Here is an 8,829-nt window from a genome sequence, read left to right on the forward strand (position 1 = left end):
TGTGGTGAAGGCCAGATTAGAGTTAAGTAAGACATACTTAGTGGAAGGCAAACCCAGCAAATGGTAGATGCGTGGATCCACGTGAGTGTGCCCATTCGTTTAAAGCCAGAGGTGAACTTGGATGTTGCGTCTCAGGAGCCAGCTGACCAATTTTTGGAGACAGAGTATCTCGCTGACACCTGGGGTTCAGTAGTTGTATAGCCTGCCTGATCAAGTGAGCCCCAAGAATATGCCTGCTTCTGTTTCTCCAGTGCTGGAATTACAAGCATACACCATTAACAACCAGGTTTTTTGTTTTGTTTTGTTTTGTTTTAATGTGGATGCTGAGGATTGAGCTCAGGTTTGCATGCTTTTGTGGCAGTGACTTTACCACTTGAGCCATCTCATTAATAGTCTGAGAAGTTTTCTAAAAAAGAATCCCAAGTGAATGTTAAAATAATTCCATTACTAGTGTTTAAATTAAAATTCAGTAGGATAGAGTAATATGTTTAACTATCTCATGTCTTTAAGCCTAAAAGTCTGTTTACAAATATTACCCTAATACATCCAGAAATCTCTATATAAGATATTGTTTTACTTGGTTAAGGGTAACTTTTAATTAATCTACAAGCCTTACAGATTATCTTCACTATTTATATCTTGTAGCACCCATCTTTAATCAAATTTCCTCAGACATCTCAAACTACACTTTGGTTGAACTTATTTGGTGTTTTGTTTTGGGACAGGGTTTCTTGATGTAGCTGTGGCTGTCCTGGAGCTTGCTCTGTAGACCAGGCTGATCTCAAATGCAGAGATCCCCCTGTCTCTACATCCTGAGCACTGGGATTAAAGGCCTGCACCACAGCTCCTGCTGTTCCTCTACGGATGCCACCACCACCCGACTTAGTTGGTTCTTTTAAATATGCTCTCTCTCAGGATAAGTCAGAGTTCTCCTGGGAACTAGAGCCTGGAATGTGAGGATACATGTAAAGAAATTTAATAGAAACCATTGATTCCATGGTTGTGGTGGCCTGGATCTTTAATCCCAACACTTGGGAGGCAGAGGCAGGCAGATCTCTGTGGCTCATACAGTTAAAAAGGTCAAAGACCCGAGATCTTTTCTCATATGGTTGAACAGCTAAGATTAATCATGGCCTAGCTCTGGTCAAAACCAGAAGCCCACAGAGCAAGAGAACCAATGCAAAGGTTCTGATCTGACTCTTAAGCCAAAGCCAGGAAAATACCAATGACCCACCCAGGCTGGGTGCTTTGCTTTCATCGTTAAGGACCGAACTCCTGGGACTCAGTAAAGCTCTTTGCACCCTTAGCTATGCCCCAGGGGTAGGGAGAGAACTCTTAGACCAGACTGTTGTTCTGGTCATGTTAGGCACACTGTTAGCTGTGGAAGGGACTAATCCACAGCCTACCAACATGAGGTATAAGGAGCAATGGATGGCCAGCCAATACAAGGCCCTGAAACAGGGTGTAGAGATGATGGTGGTCATTGGCTAGCTGGTGGTCCAGGTGTCAAGACAACCGAACTCTCTGTTGCATCTCTCTACACTAAACGGTAAAGTCTGTGCCACGACAGCAGACTCCTGACCAGGTGATTGGATAGGTCAACGTCTGTCACGGAGCTGAGAGATCCTCAGAAGGTCTCACCCTCTGGAAGAATCTATGGACAAGTTAATGGGTGCTGAGGAGACAAAGAGACGTTTTCTTCAGTAGTGTAGCCTCTGAGACGATGCCCGTGCTCCTTTAAACAACCCCTCCCTCATGAAATTCATTGTTATACAATGAGGCATGACTGTAGAAGAGAGAGTAATTAGGAAGAGGAAGTGGATCAGTGAGAGAGGAAGGAAACAGGAAAGGGCAAATATGATGTGCATATGTACATTCGTGAGATACCATAATCATAATAAAATCAGTAATTATTTTAATTAACATTTGCAAAAAGTTTTAATAAAAAAGCCCTGTGTCTATTGAGCTGGACCCAGGATGGGTATGTCTGTGTCTCTTGTTAATCCCACATATACGAGGAGAAAAATCACTGACCCAAACCATTTATCAAAATTAATTAAAGCAAGCTTTTATTATCTGTGTACATGGGCTGTCTCTCCCTAAAGGTAGGGTTCAAGAGATCAGCATCAGACATGGGTAAGGTAAGGATTCTTATAATTCAGGAGCAGGAGGTGTGGAAAGGGGGGGATTTGGCAGGCAAATAGGTGGGGCTGTGGGAGCAGAACATGACAAGCTAGTCACAGAAACAAAGATGTGGTTGTAGGTGGTCATAGCAACAGATGGTTACAATAACCTTTGAAACAAAGGCATGGTTGCTGCTTCTCTGAGCAGGTGGTACAAAAACCATTTGTAGTTAAGGTAACAGGTGGGGCATGGGCCTACCCTTGAAAAACATTTAATTATAAACAGGAATGAATCTAGTTTGTCTTTATTACATGATGGCTTTCAAGCCTAAGATGGAGGCCGGCTAGTTTATCACTTTGTGTAAGATGTGCCCTGCTGGTTATCGGGACTAGAGGCCTCTGACTAGTTTCTATATGTACCTCAAGGTTTTGCTTTTTAAGATGTGTGTATGTATGTGTTATGTGCATATGTATATGAATGCATGTTTATATGTGTGTGGATGTGCATGTGTGCATGCCAATGATTAAGGTGGGTGTACTCCTCAGATACTCTTTGCCTGTTTTTTGAGGCAAGGTCTGCCACTAAATCAGATTGCCAGTCTGGTTGTCTAGTAAGCCATGTTGTTCTGAGAAGCCTTGTCTATACCTGTCATGGAATGGGTTACAGGCAGGCTACCATGTCCACCGGGCTTTGGCATGGCTTCTGGGAAGCTCAACTCCGGTCCTCACACTTGCATGGCAAGTGCTCTCTACTTGCTGAGCCATCTCCAAAGCCCCAAAGAATCTGGGCAAGCCTAACGTACAATAAGACCCTTTAAAGGCTCGCACTTTCTGAGAAAGAGGGTCTAGCGTCCTAGCTGAGCAGCTCAAGGCTGGGCATACTTTTGCTCCACCCTAGCCTGTTTCTTACCCTGTGTGTTTGTGTGTGCATGTTCATGGAGACAAGAGTCAAAGGTCAACCTCAGATGTAGTTGTTCACACACACATACTCTACACCTCATACATAGCAGTGTTGGTGACATTGTCCTAAACAGAAGGACTGTGGCACAGTAAACAGGATTGTTATCAGATAAACAAACCTAAAGATGGGTTTCTGTTTAAAAGAGAAGCACATCTCCTACGGTGGCTCCTATTCTCCTGTTACTAGGAGCGCACCAGAGAGTCTTTATTCCAGCTGGCTGGGACTACACTCAAGTATTCTCGACCCAAGTGTAGTGCTGAGTGTTCAGAGTAAGGGTTTAAAAGATAACAAACAAACACACGAACAAATGAACAAACAAACTACATCCTGGCATCTTGATTGACAGCTTCTGGGAGAAGTTTTTACAGAAGCAAGTAATTCAGTGAAAGCTGAGATGAACAGTCAGCTGGACAGGGAGGTTTGCACACCAGGCAGTTTAACAGAACCTGAGATACGTTTTCTGGGACATCTTGATTTCAGGTTCCTAGAATGGAGTTGGGTAATTTTTCCGTGGGTTTTTTTCGTCAAGGAGGTCAAGATCTAGTTAAACCTAAAGTGGCCATAGCAAGGATAAAAGATGGAGGAACCTCTGGACCATCTTGCCCTGTCACAGAACCTCTCCTGACCTTCCCTTTAAAGATCAACTACCTTGGGCAAGGACACCCAGTTCCTAACTTGTATCGGCTCAGATCCCCAACCTGGTGACCGTTGTTGGGAAACACCGCTATTTAAGGTCTCAGTCTACCATGTCCGGATAGCACCTCTGAACTTGAGACAAAATGGAGGATTCCCTTTTCTGGCAGGACTTCCTCTTCTCTGATTGACCTAATCTGGGGAGCCTGAACCCACAACATCTACCTGAGGAAGGTCATGTAGTCCTTGACAAACCTACAAGTCCAGTTGCCCCTGATCTGCCCAGCAAGAACCTTGGATTCCTGGAGCTCCTCTCTAAGCAAATGAGGCGTTCCCAGTATATTAAGTTCTAGCCAATGACAAGTTCACCCTGAAAACTCCTTCCCACTCTCCAAGGTTCTCATATAGCCCTGTCAACCCTGAATACAGTGTATGCCCCCAAGCTGTTTCACCATAGATTAGCTATGGAAGCTGTTTCCTTGAGTACTGTCTACAAGAGCTGTAACACTAAGATCCTCAGAGAATCCCCCCTCTCCTCAACCCTGCCTCCCCACCCCCACACCCTGGAACGCCCAACCAGTCCTGGTCCAGACTCCTCTTTTCAGCTCGGTACCTGGACTCAGAATGCTGAACCACAGACTGTCTTAAACCTGCCTGCTTTTCTGCCACTATGTACTTCTCTCGCTCCCCACCACACAAAAGGTGGCCTTGGCTGTTTGAGCACCAGTAAACCATTTTTGTCTTCTACCCAAGGAGTGTTCTAGTTCGTTAGTTTCTCTGTGCTATGGTTCACTCAGGTGCCTTCCACTTTGTTTATTGCTTGCTTTTGTTGTTGTTTGTTTTCGAGACAGGGTCGCACTGTTTAGCTTTTGTTTGCCTGGAACCCGTGGAGACCAGACAGGCTTTAAGTCAAAGACTTTTGCCTGGTCCTGTCTCTTGACTGCCAAGGTTAAAGGTGTGCACTCCCATGCCTTCAGCACTAAGAGTTACACGGATTCTCTGCTAGGCAGACTCACAAGCTCTCAGAAGACCGCCCCTCTCTCTGACAGCAGGGATCCCAGAATGGACAATGAGAATGGATGGGGGCTGGGGGATCTAGGGTGGGCAGGAGTCCATAGCAGCAGGAACCCCAGACTGCGGGAACAGGTGAGGGAAGTAGGGGGTGTGGGGAACAGGAGGCTTGCAGGTGGAATTAACTTGAGCAATCTGGTCTGGAATTTAGCAATTCTTTTCTAGGGTCCTGGTGCTGAATACTGAAGAGCTGCTACAGATTCACAGATAGGCTCTCCACGGGGTACTGCGGGGCCTGATCAGCCCCTTGTTTAAATCTAACAGATACTGTTAGTAAGCGTGAGACAGAAACATTAGTAAGTGTAAGTAAAAGCAACCTGCCAGATCTTTAGAAGTAAGTGTCGCACCTGAGATTCCCACTCATTCAGCTGTCCTCAAGGAACTTGGTGACTGAGCCCAGAGAACCTCTCTGAACATCACACGGCCAACGGCCAACGGCTGCAGGTGACACTTCTCTGCCTCTGAAGAGGGGGAAGTGAAAACTGTTCTGATGATCTGGAAGACAATTTGGTTGGTGTAGAAACAGGTGACAACTTTCAAGCCAAGAGGTGTATTTCTTGTGGCATCCACTAGAGGGCACATGATCTCCAATCCGCTCAATGTAACCTTTCCAAGGGTTTCCAAGGTGCCAGAGGCTAAGCAGACACAATAAATGTAGGGCCCCATTTATGCAGTGCTGGGATGGAACTTGGGCTCCACAGCACCCCAGCAACTGAGCTACATCCTTGACACAACTTACTCTGCTAAACAGATTCAGGAGAGCAGACCACCCACCCTTTGGGGTGGGGGATGAGGGGCTGCCCTGAAGGTGACTGTCACCTGAATGGATCCTGATCCATGGTGGAACCCTGTAGTCTCTGGGCAGTCAGTGACTGTCCTGTCCAAAGGAGTGAGTCTAGAGAGTTCTGGAATCAATGTCAACACGAGCACGTGTGTGTGTGTGTGTGTGTGTGTGTGTGTGTGTAAGACAGAGATTTCTGACAATTTATTATTACATCTTGGTTGCTAACTTGGTGGGATTTAGAATCATCTTGGAAACAAATCTGTGGGTGTGTCTCGCATTCCAGGTTCTTTATAGAGGGATTCTCTAGGTTAAGTTAACAGAGAAGGGAAATCACCATTCTTGGGCTGCAGGCTCTGAGTAAAAAGGGGGGAGGAAGATGAGCATCAGGGTAACATTCTGGGACACCCTGTGGAGGTTGTCTCTGTGTCATTCAAATGTTGGTGACAATGGCTGGACTTATGCTCATCACCTGCCTCGGTATTTTGTAAAGGTACATCTTCCTCACTTTTGATTGGTTGGATAAAGATTTGACAGCCAATAGCTAAGGCAGGACTTCCGGAGAGCGATGCAGACTACAGGAAGAATCCGGGGCCTAAAGATTCACCATCGTGACACAGAGGAGGAGGGACATACCAGACAGGAGGGAGGAAGTAACGTAGACTGGGATAGTCAGGTTAATTGATTTGTATGAATGAGGAGGCAGACGCAAGCCTTTATAAATAATAATAAATCTCTGTGTCTTTATTTATCAGCTGGTGGTGAAAGGACAAAAGAAACCCCATTTGTCTCCATTTAAGGAGCAGGCCTGATTTCAAAAAGAAGTACTCAAAGCACCAGCTTCAGGAACAGACTCATAGTCCCAGGAACTAGGCCATAAGGCACCAGTTCCAGGAATAGACCATTTAAATCCAGAAACAAGGTCATAAAACCCCCTCCCAAAGAACAGCCTGGGGATAACCACACAAATGGGGAAATACCTTATCTCAGAACAGGCCATCTGTGCTGGGCTGCCCGGTCTCACCCTATGGTTAAACAGCCATGACATGGGAATGCTGACCACTGACAACCTGGGACCCTCTAGTATCCACCAATGAAAGTTTAGATCACCTAATCCTTCTAGAGAGCTTACTTGGTTTCCTATAAGAAGGCCTGCATGCCTTTGTCTGGGGTCAGTGTAGGCATAAATTTCTTGCAACCTACTTTAAATATGGGTTCAATCTCTCTTCTAGCTCACTTCCCAGTAGAGGTAGCGGAAGAGAAAAGCTTTTAGCATATGGGGGAAGTGGACCTGCTCAGCAATCATTCCTTGGGGGAGAGTTCAATCTTCTTTCTCAGCAGTTCAGTCCTGTAGCAAACACCAAATATAACCCAGCAGCTGCAGACCAGTCCTCTAGGAGGCAGACACCACACACAAACCAGCAGCTACAGTCCAGTCCTTTCAGCAGACAGATATCAGACACAAACCAGCTGCTACAGACTACTCCTGAAGAAGCAGCCAGTTTCACCAACTAGTCCCAGGCAAGGCTGTGGAAGTGATAAGTTGCTGCAGGAACCTTGAGCAGTTCCTGTTTCTCTCAATGTTGGTGTTACGAGCTGAGTTCAGCAATGCTGTGTAAGGTGAACCAATACCTGTCTGTCGTTAGCAAAGAATAGCGAGGTGGAGCAAAACCAACCCAAAGCTCAGTGCTCGTCTCCCACTGTCTCTGGGGTCATGTTTATACTCCTTCATCACATGTCCTATCCTTTCACCTGTGTGCCCCAGAAAAACACCATTTGGCATAATTAACTCCCCCCCCCAAAAAAAGCCCAAAACAAAAACAACAACAACAAAAAAGAGAGGTTTCCACTTCAGGTCACTGTTTTGACCTGAGGGTTAACCCTCACATCCTAGTTGTTTCTGCAGAATAAACACTCTTTCTTTAACATACCATCTTTGTCTAGGGCCTTCCTTCAGTGATTTTTGGACCCTTACATCAGGTTCAAGAAAGAATGGCAATAGCTGAGCGCCAGCGTCCATCTCTCTCTGCTTTCTGACTGTGGATGCCACGTAACCAACTGCCTCATGCTCTTGCCGCCATGCCTTCCTCACCTGATGGCATGCTTTTTCTGTCATGATGGACTTTAGTCACTGGAACAATGAGTCAAAATAAAACCTTCTTTCCTTATGTCACTTTTGTTAGGTATTTTGTTGCAGCAACAAGACAAGCAATTGCATAATACATACACACACACATGAACACATACATAAATACACACACATACATACATGAATAGAGAAGGGAACAGAATACATCTGACTCAGTTAGGGTTTTACTGCTGTGAACAGACACCATGACTACAGCAACTCTTATAAAGGACAACATTTAACTGGGTCTGGCTTTCAGGTTCAGAGGTTCATTGTAACCAAGGCAGAGGAGCATGGTGACATCCAGGTAGGCATGGTGCAGGAGGAGCTGAGAGTTCTACATCTTCATCTGAAGGCTTCTAGGAAAAGACTGGTTCTCACAGGGTTAGGAAGAGGGTCTTAAAGCCACACCCACAGTGACACACTTCATCCAACAAGGCCACACCTCTAAATAGTGCCACTTCCTAGGCCAAGTATACACTTCAAACTACCACATGATCCAGTCACAAATGGATAATTATGTGTATGACAGAACCTAAACACCATCAACCATCCTCACCTGCACATATGACTGGGATCCCATTGACAAACACAATTGAAAGACCTGGCTACCAGGATTCCTGGCATCTTTGCAATGACTTCTCACCACATGTGCTTCTGGGAGTTTCATGAGTTCCAGATACTGTCCATCTGTTCCCAAATATGTCTGTAAATTCTAGTTGTCTCACAATGGCCATTCCAGTGTCAGGGCTAGCCAGGTTCTGCTACCAGCCCAGCTACTCTGGGAGCCAGTGTTCTCGCCCATGTGGCTGTTTCCTGAGAGTGGTAGCTAAGGCCAAAGTACGAGAGAAGTTCTGGGCAGAGGTGGGAAGTCAGATCCCTCCCAGATCCATCTAATACCACAAAAGACCCCCGGAAACAGCTACAGGAGCATGGGTTTCTTGGTGTGTATGCATGTGCACATGTGAATGGAAACCAGAGGCTAACCTCACGTGTAATTCCTTGTGACACTGTCCATATTGTTTTCTGAAAAAATAAGTTCCTCACTAGCTGCAAGGGCTAGACTGGTCGGCCCTTCTCTGTGTCTTGCCTCCCAGCATTGGGAATAGAAGTATATATATTGTATCCAGCA

The sequence above is a fragment of the Micromys minutus genome (genome assembly GCF_963924665.1).
Source record: "Micromys minutus genome assembly, chromosome: 6".
NCBI lineage: Eukaryota > Metazoa > Chordata > Mammalia > Rodentia > Muridae > Micromys > Micromys minutus.